This window comes from Cryptomeria japonica, chromosome 2, assembly GCF_030272615.1.
Source record: "Cryptomeria japonica chromosome 2, Sugi_1.0, whole genome shotgun sequence".
Lineage (NCBI taxonomy): Eukaryota > Viridiplantae > Streptophyta > Pinopsida > Cupressales > Cupressaceae > Cryptomeria > Cryptomeria japonica.
In genome coordinates this window covers 576,860,282-576,876,657 of record NC_081406.1, presented here as the reverse complement: position 1 = coordinate 576,876,657, position 16,376 = coordinate 576,860,282, and the positions used below count along the sequence as shown (strand labels likewise).

Sequence of the window (16,376 nt, the reverse complement as noted above, 5' to 3'; positions counted from 1 at the left end):
ATAGATATTGCGCATGCCTATAGGCATTATAAAAGAATGACATAACATCCACCTCTGATCACTTGAGACCTTAGGTGACCTCGAGGAAAAGCTTCTAACCACTGAAGAGACCTTTTTCTAAAATACTTCAAAAATTTAATTGCAATACTCAATGCACTTTCAAATGTTCCAAGTACCATTTAAACTCACATTTTTACAAACTGTTAAAGGTTCATTGCACTTTGTGTCTTTTCAATAGCACCAATTGATAAAATTCCATGTACCAAAACCTTTCCTATTTTGAAGAGAGCTTCAATATCCATGTTCCTAGGTTGTCATGCTAGCATGTTTCTCTTTCTATATGCTAACATCATTTAGAGGTTCTTGTCATACTTGGTGGGCCCTCTTGTTTTTAATTTGTAATGATTGTAATTCTTTTTTACTTTTAAGCTGTTAATCCACCACATATGAAGGTGGCAGAATTGTGTTTTGCAATACTTTGTATGGTCCAGATTGGATTAGTTTCTGTTAATTTAGGATCAGAAAATGTAAGTAATCAGGAAGTGCAATATATAAGACAATGAACATGAAGTTTACCCTGGGAAAACCCTCCTTCTTGAGGGAGAAAAACCCAGCAAAATGTATCTCTTATATATAGTATGAATAAGAGCAGAAATCTGCTTTACAAATCAGACCCAACACAAGGTTGAATATAATGATGAGAGAAGGCACCTCACTAGGCACAAAATTTACAACTGAAATAATATAGGTATTGATCTGAAGCAATATGACAATATGCTGAAGATACCGAACTCCTCCCTCAAGCACTAGTTCTTCTTTAACTTGTTCACCTGTCAAATGAATGAAGATTGCATATATATATGCAAATCCTGGTGCCTTTTCAGGAATAGTCAGCCTCATACACAAAGGATCTCCCACTGCTACAATAATCATCAACACTCCCTCTTAGCTAGGGAGATACCTTTTCAGATATCCATGTCATGGAGTCTCTCAACATGACACTCACAATGGTTACACCCATTTGTGGAAGAAAGTTCATCACAAACTCACTCAACGTGATATCGTCATGGAGTCAATCAACATGACATCCACCATGGCTACTCCCATGTGTGGAAAGAAATATGTGCACGAGTGCCCATCACGGAGTTAGTCAACGTGATATTGTCATGGAGTCTCTCAACATGACGTCCACCATGGCTACTCCCATGTGTGGAAAAAAACACAAGTACAAAGGATTCATCATGGAGTCTCTCAACGTGATGTTGTCGTGGAGTCTCTCAACATGACATCCACCATGGCTACTCCCAGAGGGTGGAAAGACAAGGGCTTTCACCTCAAATTTCTTTGTCTTAGAGAAAAATGCATTAACAAGGGCTTTCACCTCATACTTGTCCATCTCAGAGAAATATACATTAATAAATCTTCATGATGATGTGGCTCCCTTTGAAGCTCCAAGTTCTTGTATCAACCTCCTGACCTCCTTGTCCAAGGTTGCCTCTGTTGGTTTGGTAGACTCCCTCTGAATGTTATTTCCTCTTGTTTGAATTCATTAAGCAATCTCTCATCATCCTTTTGCTCCTCGAACCGTTCTGGCAGCATTTTAGAGAGAGATCAATAGTTCAAAGAATCAAATTACCTTGAAGAGAAATATACAGATCAATGCTAGAAGAATTCATGATTCACTATTCCCAATGTTATTGCATGAATTATTATTGACTACATGATTATTTAAATTCATGAAAAAATATATTTCTCTTTTTGTTGATACACCAATGAGCTAGACCTATAGCTATGTCTCATCTTCGCCACCTTCAGTGTTGCCATCCCATGCAACCAACCTCATATCTTCAGATCAAACACAATTTCACAAAGAATAGGGATGAGCGTAGCTAATATTAGTCCATCTCTACAACACTCCCATTACCGCCCCTTTAAAATCAAGAAGTGCTGCAAGGGCCTATTGTGATGCTCTTTTCACTTCATCTTCATCTGCAAATTTCCTTAATGTACGGGGATGGAGCACACCAGTGGCTTGGGATTACAAACGATTTGCTATGCCTCAACACCCAATGTTGTAAGTCGTGGCTTCATTTCAATTCAATCTTCGTACTCTTAAGGAACTCTTCAACCAAGCCAATGTCCTGGACTGCGGTGTACTTTATGCATGAAAACTTCTAAATAATATTTGAATCTGTGTTTCTTCACAATAGGGAGCTGCCTCAAGGAATACGATCTGTCTTTCAATAGATGGTGCACCAAGATTCATGAATCTGGAAATGACATCAGAATATCGTGCACCAATTTAAACAGAGTTGTAGAGATAAACCCCATACATCGAATATTAGTAGATCACAAATATTTATTTCAGGCCTCCATATATCGATAGAATTATTATTCCCTACTATAGTTGATGCGCTTCAACAAATAAGTCCCACTCCCGATAATATAATCTTTGGCTTTTCTTGTAGCAATCTATTCCATCACAAAATTCATTGATTTGGAGTTAAGCTCATCAATGATGAACTTATCAATAATCCTCTTATTCTGTGGAAGAAATGCCACAAAGCCCGAAATGGCCACGGCGTAACCTTTGTTCACTTTCCCAAGAACAACGCCCTGGACCTTCCTATTCCTCCGCCAATACTTATACAAATCGATCCAAGTCCTATGCTACCTAAATTTGTAGGGAGATATAATCTGCGCCTCGCCAGGCACGGAATCCGCAAACCCCACCATGTCATGCAATTGCATTGTTGCACGACATTTTGCCACATGATTCCCCGCCACGATATCCACAAATAATCTCTCCAGAATTTTGGAGTTTGGCAATTGATTCCCCATTTTGACGTCGACAAGGCCTGCCTTGCTTAGTGATGAGGAGGCAACAGACCGGAAGGAGGTAACCTTGAACCAACCAACCTCCAAGGCTCACAAACTCAACCGGTAATCTCTAATTCCAAAGATCCTTACACAACACCAATTCAAGCAATGGTTCAATGGCACCAAACAACACCTTGGAAGACCCGAAGGCTCTACTATGTTCACTTACAAACAACTAACACTTCTCAAGTTCTTGTGTGGCTACCCACACCTTTGCTTACATGAGTGGGCTACTGCTAGGCTTTAGGGTTTGAATGGCCCACTTGACCAATTCAATACAACGAACCTTAGAGGGGTGTTCTCTCAACACCTTAACACAAATGAAACAAGATTTCATGGTTTAGGTCCACCGGAACATCAATTTTGACTCACACACCCACAAGCTGAATCGGTTGCTATTAAGCCTCTATTTGAAGGAATCGGGTTATAACTTTTGACACCCTGAGGATCTAGACAAACAAATTATATTTTCAGATACCCTTTTGGGAGTTCTCAACAATATCTCGGTTTCCGGTACTGGTCCAACTTGCAGATATTCCAACCAATGCTGCACTAACAGACCTAATAGGGCTTTTAGACCTATTTGATTGAACGCCTTTCACAAAATGGTTTGGTTCTCCTAATGGGTGACCATCATTGACCATGAAATGTTATGTAAATCTCCAAAGTACTCTTCTACCACATTCAAACCCTTTTCCAGTGCTCTACCACTCAATTCTCATGCACTGCATTCATCAAACCGGTCTATCACATAGAGATGCCAGACCTAGGGTTAGTTCTCCATCCTCTCTCCTTGTTGTATCCTCTTTAAGGGCTTTTGGAACTGACATCATCTCCTATAACGATAGAGTGTTCAGTTAAGGACTGATAGGCCAAAACCCATTATTGCAGTCAAACCCTAGGGGTTTAAGGGTTTTAGGCTACCCGGTAGAGATTTGCTTGTAGAATGGGGCAGTGATCACTTCAAGACTTCACACTGAAAGCAAAACAAGGGTAAAACGATCTAGTTATAGGAACTATGCCATGAGCATTCTTGCTAATCCACCTTCAATATGCAATCAACAGAAATTAGACGGTTTTTCCGAGTTTCCAACAGTTCTTGATGCTTCAACTTCTTTCCAAATCAACCAAGATACATCCTTCGGTGTTTGGGGCCTTTTAAAGGTATCTCCCAAATGATCTCAACCTCCTCCAACTGTTTTTCAAACTGAGTGACCGTTGGAGAATCACGACTTACAAAAAGTGCAAAAGTGTCATGACAACAAATTGACAATATGACAACTTTTGCTTAATTCAACCAACTTAGACTCTAGACTATCATAGTCCCCCAAAATGATTACATTTGATTCTAAAACATAAAAAATGACTCAAATAGACTTGTGGTAACTTGATCCCTCAATTTAGACCATTGTGACCCTTATTGACTCAATTTGCTCTACCAGACCCTAGATGACAATTTGATCCAAACATGGACAAACTTGTCACACTCCTAGGACATTGAATTACGAAAAGGACCCATGGGGTCTTATTACACTCCTTCTAGGCTAATAGAAAATCATCTTGTTCTTGGTTCATGTCTTCATAGGTAGGTGCTCCTGCACCACTTAGGTCGACTGCTGACCTGGAATTGCCACCTGCTACATTGATAAACCCTATTCTATTGATGAACTTGGCATTGTGGTTAGCAAGGAGGAACTTTTTTGTCAAGCAGATGATTGAGGATAGCAAGGCGTTTCTGCATTGCAGGGAGATGCTTGAATTTGATTTTGAAATAATCGCCTGAAATGGCTGCTCATTTTGTTCTTGCTAGGGCTTAAGCCAAAAACCATTAAGAAAAGAGGTCTTCAATATATGGGATGAATTATATCAATAGGGCATGTTGACAATATCAATTGTTGGAGATAATATTATCCTTTTCCCTCAAACAACAGACTGGCAATTTATCTATCTTTATTTTGGGATCAACCATAAGCCTCTATAAATTTGTCTTCGAATGAAGACTTCACAAATTTAGACAAATCTGATCCGATTTCCCTAAACCAGGCTCTGATAACATATTAATTTAGGATCAAAAAATGTAAGTAATCAGGAAGTGCAACATATAAGACAATATATAAATGAAGATTGCATATATATATGCAAATTGTGGTACCTTTTCAAGAATAGTCGGACTCAAGAGAGACGACTTTACAAACATGAAATGGGATGACCTCTCATCAAGTCGACTATCAATTGTTATTTAAATGGAGGTGTCTCACACTTGAGTTGGCCTCATACACAAAGGATCTCCCGCTGCTACAATAATCATCAACAGTTTCATGTAAGTTCACTATCATGTATATTCCATGCTCCACCAAGTTTCCAAGATGGGAGGACATGGGGATGCATTTTAGGGAAGGATTTTTTTGAGGCCATTTTTGGGAATGACAAGGGACAACAAAGGGGACAGATATATAAATAAAAGATACGGGAAATAATTGGGACAAATAAATAAAAGATACAAAAAAATTTAAAATTATATGGAAATTTTAAATATTCATATGATAATATTGATAACAATGATAAAGCATTCATCATATTGACATATCCACAACAATAGAGCTCACATGAGAGTTGAACAAATTAATATATAATTGCTTCCAGAATTCATTGTCAATGTGCATATGATATAAAATTAAAAAATAGCAAAACAAAATGCCCAAAGGCTCCAAGTTTGAACTACAAATGTCAAAATGACAGTCACAAAAACATAGAGATAAAAAGTATGATGCATCAAAATCTCTTTGTCACTGCCACTATGAAGGGCTGCATCATCTAATGGAATTCCAACCAATCCCTCTTGTGTCTCCATCTCATCAATTTGGGTGGCATCCTTTGCATCAATATCCCACCATGAAGCTAGAGTCTGTCAATACTTTGGAGTCTGACGATTTTGGAGTTGCAAAGCACTTTGCACAACCACCAACTTTTCTGCTCATCTAGAGGTGAGCCTATTCCTCATGATAGAGTTAATGAAGTTGTATGTGGACTGATTTCTCTCTACAACAAAGGAACTAGCAACCTAAGAAAGGAGGCAAATAGAAAGCATCCTCAACTTTGGTGTTTGTCATGCCATGTTGACCATCTAATTGGATCAGTTTGAGCTAATGTAGCTTTATCTATATTTGCCTATGGTTTGTCCAATGTTGGACCACGAAGATTAGTAAAGGCAAGCCATTGTGAGTGAAGTCAACTCAACTCAATTGATTACATATTTTGAAGGGCTTTCATTAACCTTTCTTTCACCTCTTCATCATTATAATTAGGCAACCTATCAGCCTTTGATGCATAACATTTGGAATTTAGAGCAAAGGCTGCCATATGAAGTAGGAAGTTCATAGTGTTCCACCACCGCATCACAAAGGGCTTAATATGTTGCTCATATATCCCAAACCAGGATCCCTATCACAAATTGCTTGCTTCATTTTTCCAAGCATGCTGTCCAATGTCTCATATATCTCTCCAAGACTAGGAGAGTCTATATCAAGATATCTAATAACATCTACAACAGGTAAGATGAAGGAGCTAATACATTTGCAAACAATTTTTTTGAAAAAAGACGTCCACTCATATGTGACCCTTGAGTCAAAAATATTCCTATTATTTTATTGCTTTTTTTTAAGTTTCTATATTCTAATAATTGCTTATATAATTTTAAAATATTATATATGTAATTGTTTACATAGTAATTGTATATACCTATACTCTATGTAGTTTTGGAATGGTGAATATGGACCGACATTTGGATAGCAGCTGGTAGCACAAATATAATATATATAGTTTTAGTTATGCACCTCTCTCTCCCTCTCTATATATAATATAAATTTTTTTATTAAGTAGTTTAATAACTATTTATATATTATTTTAGTAATTGGGTTATTAAGAGACCAGTGACTTGGCACTCACTTAGAAGTATCTAGAAGGTAGGGCCACTCCAGCTTTGTAAGTTAAATCAAGGCTTGAATTCAGGTAAGCTGACATATTGCGCACTTAAAGAAGGCAGCCGAACCAAGTGAGCTGACCCTTAGGGACTATGTGTGTTTGTGTTTGTGTGTACATACATATACATATATATATATATATATATATATATATATATATATATATATACATATACATATACATATACATATACATATATTTTAAATTTAATGATCAGATTAGATAGACAAAAATTCACACAATTGCACAAAGTATACCCTAGGAAAACCTTCCTCTTGAAGGTGAAAAACCCAGCAATGAAATGTCTTTATTATCTCAATTATGTCAAGAGACTTTACAAAGAATTTGCTTCACACTTGAAGCTATATATGGATGGCAACAATTCACTATAGAGAATATACGATCTCCTATAGAGAATATACAATCTGCAATAAAGAATCGGTCTTCCTTAGTTGACTCTCAAACTGCTGTAGATAGTTTTCTATCTGCTGTAGATGAATATCAATAAACTGCTGTAGGATGAATGTACTTGGATCTGCTAGATGTGTGTATGATTCGATGTAGAGAGGGATACAAACTTCATATATACCCGATCAAGTGTGCCTTCAACCAACACAACTCCTCCAAGGGTTGGCTTTTAATCAACACGCCTTTTGAATTGGAATTAGTTATAATATAATTATCACGTTTTTCAATGAATCGGTTATATTTTAACACCTCTCTTAAAGGTTGGCAGGATTTATGTGTTATACACAATCGGCACATTAAGGAATAATTACATTGATATAAGCAAATCGTCTTAACAAATTTAATATTCAATCGGTATAACTAAATTGTCTAAACTCTAAGGCCGATAGGCCAATTAGGCAATTTGGTTATCTATGTCGGCCCTTAAGGATACCGACCAATGCTATCACATTAACACTCCCTCTTAGCTAGAGAGGAATCCTTCTCGATATTTGAGTCACATAGTGACATCCACCTTGGCTACTCTCAAAGGGTGGGTCCATCATGGCTACTCCCATGTATGGAAATACAAATGAACACAAGTGCTCATCATAGAGTCACTCAACGTGATGACGTTCACCATGGCTACCCTTAGAGGGTGAATAAGCACAAGTGCTAAGTCATGGAGTTTTTCACATGACATCCACCATGGCTACTCCCAAAGGGTGGATCCACCATACCTACTCGTAGAGTGTGGAACAAGGGCTTTCACCTCAAACTTCTCTCACAGAGAACTAATGCATTAACAAGGGCTTGCACCTCAAACTTCTCTCATAGAGAAGAATGCATTAACCAGGGCTTGCAACTCAAACTTCTCTCATAGAGAAGAATACATTATAATACATCTCAAGAAATCATTGATTGTTGAGACTCCTTCTTAGCAAGGCCTTAATTCTCCACAACTCCAAGCTTGTCTCGAAAATGCATAAACTTCACTTTGTCAAGAGGCTTGGTGAGAATGTTGTCGTTTGCTCCTTAGTACAAATGTATCTCGACTGAACAACATTCCTTTGTACCATATCTCTGATGTAGTGGTACTGGATCTCAACATGCTTTGTTCTGTCATGGAACATTGAATTGACCAAAAGCTTCACACAACTTTGGTTATCACAATGAATGGTAGTAGGCTCCAACGATTGTCCAAACTTTCTTGCAAGGAGCTTCCGAAGCCACACTGCTTTGCGAATTTGCCACACATGCTGCAATGTATTCTGCCTCTGTGGTGCTCAGTGCCATTGAAGACTGCTTCCTGCTACACCAGGAAATCATAGCAAATCCCAAATTGAAGCAACAACTAGAGGTGCTCTTCCAATCAGTAACACTCCTTGCCCAATCAGAATCAGAATAGCCTTCTAAATTCAAGTCCATACTGGAAGAACATTTCAAGCCATATCCAGCTGTGCCATGCAAGTATCTCAAGGTATGCTTGGCTGCAACTAGATGTATCTGTCTCAGTTCACACATGAATTGACTAAGTGCACTCACTGCATAGCAAATATCCGGTCTAGTGTTAACTAGATACATCAAGGATCCAATCAATCGCCTGTACATAGTGGGATCCACAAGATCTGAACTAGCTGCAGCTTCCCTCAATTTCTTCAAGTTAGTTTCCATCAGTGTAGACATAGACTTGCAATCTAGCATTCCAAATCTCTTCAAGATGTCAATGGTGTATTTTCCTTGACTGAGGATAATCTCATTAGGCCTCTGCCATACTTCTAAACCTAGAAAGAAATGCATGAGTCCTAGGCCCTTCATCTCAAATTCTGAAGTCAACTCCTTGCATCTAAGGATGAGATGATCTTCCTCGCTAATAAATAGGTGATCAACATATAGTACCAAGATCAACATTTCACCATTGAATACTTTGAAGTAAAGATTCGGATCAGCATCATTCTTGCAGAAACCCAATCCCACTAAGTATCTGTCAATTCTTTCATACCATGCACGAGGAGCCTGCTTAAGGCCATATAAAGCTTTCTTCAATTTGCATACATGAGACTCTTTCCCATGAATAATGAAACCCTCAGGTTGCTCAATGTAGACTTCTTCCTCAATCACACCATTGAGAAAAGTTGTCTTTACATCCATTTGATGTAGCTTCCACCCCTCAGTTGCTGCAATGGCAATGATGGTCTTGATCGAAGTATAGCAAGCAACAGGAGCAAACATTTCTTCATATTCTATTCCCTCTTTCTGAGAGAAACCATGAGCCACAAATCTAGCCTTGTATTTCTCAATGCTTCCATCAACTGCATGCTTAATCTTGTACAACCACTTGGAAGATACAAGTGACTTCTCCTTAGGTCTAGGAACAATATCCCAAACATCATTCTTAATAATGGATTGATACTCTTCATCCATTGCATCTTTCCATACTTGTTGTTTTGAGGCTTCCTCAACACTGGAAGGTTCAGTCTCAATAAGATTACACATCAATGCAACATAGCTAGAGAATCTCTATGGTCTTTTATTTTCTTTGAATGTGCCTCTAGGAGCTGCAAACAGTTCTGCCTCCTGCATAGTGTTTCTCGCCCAAAGAGGTCTCTTTCAGTTCACAATAATATCTCTAGGCCCATCAGTAGGATCCAAAGGTTCAATTGGATCATCATCTGCTACAGGTTCAGTGGACTCCCTCTGAATCTTAGGAGTATGATCAATGTCCATGTCTTGAGGAGTCTCATGATTTTCATCATCTATCTCCATGCAAGACCCCTTAGATTTTTTGAATGCAACATCTTCCTCAAATGTGACATCTCTGCTCACTTCTATTTGCTTCTGACCAGGAATGTAAATTCGGTAGGCTTTAGAGGTTTCATCTGTAGCCCACAAATATTCCTCTCTTGCCAGAGGGTTCCAACTTGGTTCTTGTCTTTGGGTATGTGAACATACACTGGACAGCCAAAGATCCTCAAGTGGCTTACATCAGGCTTAATCCTTGAAAAGGCTTCTTCTGGAGTCATATTCTGCAATATTCGGTGAGGACATTTGTTCTGAACATGCATTGTTGTTCTAGAAGCTTCTGCGCATAGAAAAGTCTGAAGGTCTTGATCATGAATTGTCATAACCCCTCCTTGGACATCGGATTATTGTGATTAAATAAATACGATAATTAAAACATTTATTAATTAACATCTAATAATATTAGAAAATCGTCTCATTTATGAGACTTCATGATTTTCCTCTAAAGTGAGAGGGCTGTCATAACCCCACATCTGGTGATGTAATTTATAATATATTATGTGATTGTTCATCATAATAATAAATTATCATTTATTATATAATTAATTATTGATGTTAACAGTAATATTAATCATTCATTAATATAAAAATAATATAAATAAAGGATAGTGGATGATAATTCCAAGCATCCATAAGTCTATGTGTTGCAGAGTTATTATGAGGACTACATGAGCATGTCAACAAAGGGACTCGAGCTTAACGGTGGTAGAATACCTCCACGAGACTAGTGACCCGTATGTCAAACAACAAGAGATAAGCTGTATATAGTAAGGAAGTCTCCAAAGAATTGTGGGTTGATAAGGAACAACAATTATGCCAGGATGAATAAGACGATAGGCTATGGCATTCTAACAAGCTCAATTTAAGGAGAAACTAATCGAGCGATTAGTCAAGCTTCTGAGACAATCGACTGTCAGCAATAAGAAGCCTAGGTGTTGTCAACCCCATCCAGAAACAAGATTCTTCATTGTGAGTGGAGTGACCGCAAGAATTTTAGACAGTAGTGACATCGAATCAATTGGAATGGAGATATCTCTAAAGAGACTCCAAACCCATCACATACGTGACACATATAAATCAGAGAAGAATGCCAAGTAATCTCCAATGAATACGGATCGATTTAGGATTATACTAGATGGATAGATATCGATTGTCAACACCAACTAGGAACAATTGCTAGAAGCAACGGATAATTCTCATCGTAATCATATCGGCAATAATAACGAAACTAATTACAAAGTACGTTGACAATCAATAGAGCCTACCGATGCCATGTTTCCCACCATGCAAAGAATTAGTATTGGGAGAGAGCGAAAATTGATATACGTGTTCGGATGATGAAATAAATGAATAACCAATAATCAGAACATAAAATACATTCATGCCGTCATAATAGTTATCAGAGAAACACCGCAGTACTTTGATATCGGAAATTATAATATTTATAGAACAGATTGTAGTTGGTATTGTTGATCAAATACAATGATATTAGCGATGAACATATCCAATATATCGGAGACTATTGTGGGGGCCAACGATTTATTAACTAATGATGATGGAACATTTGATCAAAGAACAATACATACATGACAACGATCCATAATATTCACTTCATATATGCATAGCCTTAGCAAGGCAAAACATCCTTATTGATATTTCAATTCATCAATACTACTTCTGCAGTGATAGTTCATCTTGGACGAATATATATAGCCACGGTTTGTAAGAGGATAGGAAGCAGCAGCCATCAATCGTTATCGTGGGAGGAAGGATTATTAAGATCAATCATCAAAGGATATTGAACATGGAGGAAGAACAGATTATCGGTGCCTAATGGAAGTCCAATAAATTAATTATAAGTGAATTAAACAAACTAGTGACCAGTGATTATAATTATTATATGCAATGCAGCGATATAAAGTTGTATAAGTAATTGGAGGTTGTGATCTTAAGATTAGTTAATCCTTGACAGAAGATGTGTCTATTCCCAAAAGGTGAAACCATGCGATATTTAATGAGGACTGAAATCGGTCCAAAAAGGGATTAGAGGGATATACTATGCAGACCTACGTGGAGGAAATCAACTATGGGTTAGATCGTTTGAACATAAGGATCGTCCAAATCAGATCGGAACTGTTATTAATTAACATCTTTATTCTTGCTGGTGCGCATGGGAATTTGTTTAATATGTATGCTTATATATATATGAAGTTCGATAATGTTCTTCTGCAGAATATAATAATAATGATAATAATAATAAAGTAGTAATATCAGTATAGACTGCAATATGATGACAGCCAAACTTAGTTACACATACAGTGGCAGACCAGATCTGACGTGCATCAGATCTGTCTGCCTTTACAACCACTGAATATGGTGATGATTCTTGATTTAAGCAACAGTATATTAATAACTTATATAATAAGTAATTAGTAGATACATAAATAATTAATTATATAATTTAACTCATTTCTTATTTATATATATTCAATTCAGTATAAGGAATAATATAAGGATCCTAAATGTAGATATTGATAATAATAAATATTAATGTAATAATTATAGTTAATATTAATATAATAAAAAGTAATTATTAATTAGTAAATTAATAAATAATTATTAAATCACCAAAACAAAGTATTTATTAATTGATTGATAATAATAAGTATTTATTAATTAAAATAAATGCTTAAATGATTTATAAATAAAAAATAGGATTAATTATTTAGTATGGTGAGATAGCTAGTACTTGATGGACTAAAGAAAAGGTAGAACATCCTAGGTTCGATTCACGTTAAGATAGTTTTGTCTCTTAATCAATTAATTACGGTTAAAACTGTCTTGAACCAAGTAGGGGACATTACATGAATCATAGCTTTTGCAGATTCAACAATTGATCTGTTCTTTATTTTTGCAACCCCATTTTGCTGAGGGTTGTAAGGGACGCATAACTCCTTCTTGATCCTTGCCTCAATACAGAAATCATGAAAGCTACCAGAGGTGTACTCACCTCCATTATCAGACCTTAAAACTTTAATTCTCTTTCCAAATAAAGTTCCTACTTGAGCCTTAAACTTTTTAAATCTACCTAGGACTTCATCAGACTCTTTAGACCTTAAGAAATAAATCCAAGTCTTCCTAGAGTAGTCATCTATGAAAATTACATAATACAAAAATCCGCTTAAGGATGGAATTGACATTGGACCACATAAATTTGAATGCACAAGATCTAGAATTCCTTTAGACCTACTTTCACTACTATGAAATGGACTCTTAGTGTTTTTACCCATAGCACAACCTTTACATGTATTATCATAAACATGACTAAGTTTAGAAATACCTTTCACCATCTTCTCCAATGATGGAAGAGCTTTGAAATGAAGATGTCCAAGTCTTCTATGCCATAGTTCGCTGGAATTGGAAGAGTCATGAAAGAAGAGCTTGAATTGGATGAGTGGAGAGCTTATACAAACTCTCATGACGATTCCTGATCACACGAGTAGTCTTGATGCTAGAGTTCTTTGGCCATGCAAGAGCTCTCCCTTCTGAAAATGCAATTTGATAGCCCTTATCCTCCAAGGCTGAAATAGACACAAGATCTCTCTTGATTCCCGGCACAAATAAAACATCACTTAGATGAAGAGAGAATCTAGATTCTAGGTTGAGTGATGTAGCACCAAACCCTCTTACTGAATAGCGTGCATCATCTCCAATGATCACTTGGAGTTTAGACTCCTCCACCAAATCTGAAAGATGCTCCCAATAGCCGGTGATGTGTCTAGAGGCACCACTATCAATTAGCCAGGTATCACTATCCGTAGGAACATTGCTTGATAATGCTGATATAAAGAGGAATCCATTGGAGTTATCTTCAGCTTCCTTATGAGTTGAGACTTCATTAATGTTTGCCCCTTGATTGTTAGGCCTCGACAAATAATCCCTTGCATAGCGACCAAATTTGTCACACCTAAAGCATTGAATGCGAGAGAGATATTTCTTCTTCTTCTTTGAATCAGGTGTGGAATCTGATCTCTGATCTCTATTCCTTTTGAAGTTGCCCTTCTTCCAATTTCTTCCTTTCTTGGTAGATTGGGTGCAAGAACATGAGTGTCTTCATTTTGAGAACTTTTGACAATTCCCCTAGCCGCCAATCTTGATTCTTCTTGAATGCAATCCGCTCGGAGACGATCAAACTTAGGCAATTTGGATCTCCCACTTGTACTCTGAATAAATGGCTCCCATGAATGAGGAAGGCCATTCAATGCCAACATGACAAGGTCTTTATCAATCACTTGGTCACCAATAGCGCTTAGTTGATTCCTCAGTTCTGAAATCTTCATGAAGAATGATATAACTGATTCTCCTTTTGCCATTTTCACTTGATGAAGTTGTTGCCTCAATGCAAGAGCCCTACTTGTGTTGTTAATCTCATATAGACCTTCCAAGGTCTTGAACATGTCTCTTGCAGTTGTCATCTTGGAGATGAGAGGCACTAAGTGATCCCTCACAAAGTCAATTAATATCTTCTTCACTTTTATGGCATTCTTCTTGATCTTTTGGCTCGGTTAAATCCTTTTCTTCCACAAACTGAAGAAGATCATTTTCTTCAAGTGCAATAAGCACTCTAAACTTCCATAAGGTGAAGTTTGATGCACCTTCAAGCCTATCCTCGACTTTAAGACCGTTCACCATTTTCAAGGGTTTGAAGTTTCTTCTTGAAGGTGAAAGAGGAGAGAAAACTTCGCAGTTGTAGGGAAATCTGCTCTCGATCTTTCTTTACCGTGGCTTTGATATCATGTTAAATTTAATGATCAGATTGGATAGACAAAAATTCACACAATTGCACAGAGTATATCCTGGGAAAACCTTCCTCTTGAAGGTGAAAAACCCAGCAATGAAAAATGTCTTTATTATCTCAATTATGTCAAGAGACTTTACAAAGAATTTGCTTCACACTTGAAGCTATATATGGATGGCAACAACTCACTATAGAGAATATACGATCTCCTATAAAGAATATATGATCTGCAATAAAGTATCGGTCTTCCTTAGTTGATTCTCAAACTGCTGTAGATAGTCTTCTATCTGCTGTAGATGAATATCAACGAACTGCTGTAGGATGAATGTACTTCGATCTGCTAGATGTGTGTATGATTCGATGTATATTGAGAGAGGGATACAAACTTCATGTATACTCGATCAAGTGTGCCTTCAATCAACACAACTCCTCCAAGGGTCGGCTTTTAATCAACACGCCTCTGAAATAGGAATTGGTTATAATATAATCATCACGTCTTTCAATGAATCAGTTATATTTTAACATGTCTCTTAAAGGTTGGTGGGATTTATGTGTTATACACAATCGGAACATTAAGGAATAATTACATTGATATAAGCAAATCGTCTTAACAAATTTAATATTCGATTAGTATAACTAAATTGTCTAAGGCCGATAGGCCAATTAGGCAATTTAGTTATCTATGTCGGCCCTGAAGGATACCGACCAACGCTATCACCTTAACAATATACATGTATATACATATCCATATATATATATGTATATGTATATACATGTAATATATGTATATATATGTACATGTATATACATATAGTTTTCTCTGACGCTAGGTTCTCATCATTTCTGACCAAATCTTCATCCTTCAAAGAACTAACAGTAAAGCTGGGAATCTAACTGTTCCAAATGATGAGGACCGCATAGTTAAAGATCGGAATATCGTCATTCTTGAATATTTTTATTTATTTCCTTCTCTTTTTTTGGAAATTCCTTACAACAGCCCGTAGAGACTCGGAAACATTTGTGAAAACTTGATAAGATCCACAACCATCCCACCCTCAATGCTTCCTCCACTCTCTACTAAGCTTGAGGTGTCTACGATGTGCGAATTAAGATATATTTGGTCCCCAACTTCCTAAAGCTAGTATAAGAGAGCTTGCATCTGAGTAAACAAAAACAATATCAATTGTTTTAATAGTCTATGTTGCCTCCAATGCCATGTAAATATTCCTTCTTTCTTCCAAGGTCACCATTTGTACTTGTCATCATATTGTTTGTTTGTTCAAAGCTTTGACACAAATCAAAATTGTTATCATGACACAGAAATTTTGACTAGTTTGGGGATTTCCTCTCATTCCTAGACAGTCAAGGAACATCTAGGCATCCCCTAGCCTTCTTGGGGATGTTATGGAGGCCCTCCAATGCCTCTTGTAGAGGTGGACACACCTAAGATGTGCCTTTCTTGTTCAGG

At 37.1% G+C, this 16,376-nt stretch overlaps 1 protein-coding gene across 1 annotated transcript in view; it reads left to right on the top strand.

The window, feature by feature from the left end:
- LOC131051031 (arabinosyltransferase XEG113) overlaps positions 1-16,376 on the top strand; it is a 142,858-nt gene that overhangs the window by 101,157 nt on the left and 25,325 nt on the right. The window lies entirely within an intron of this gene.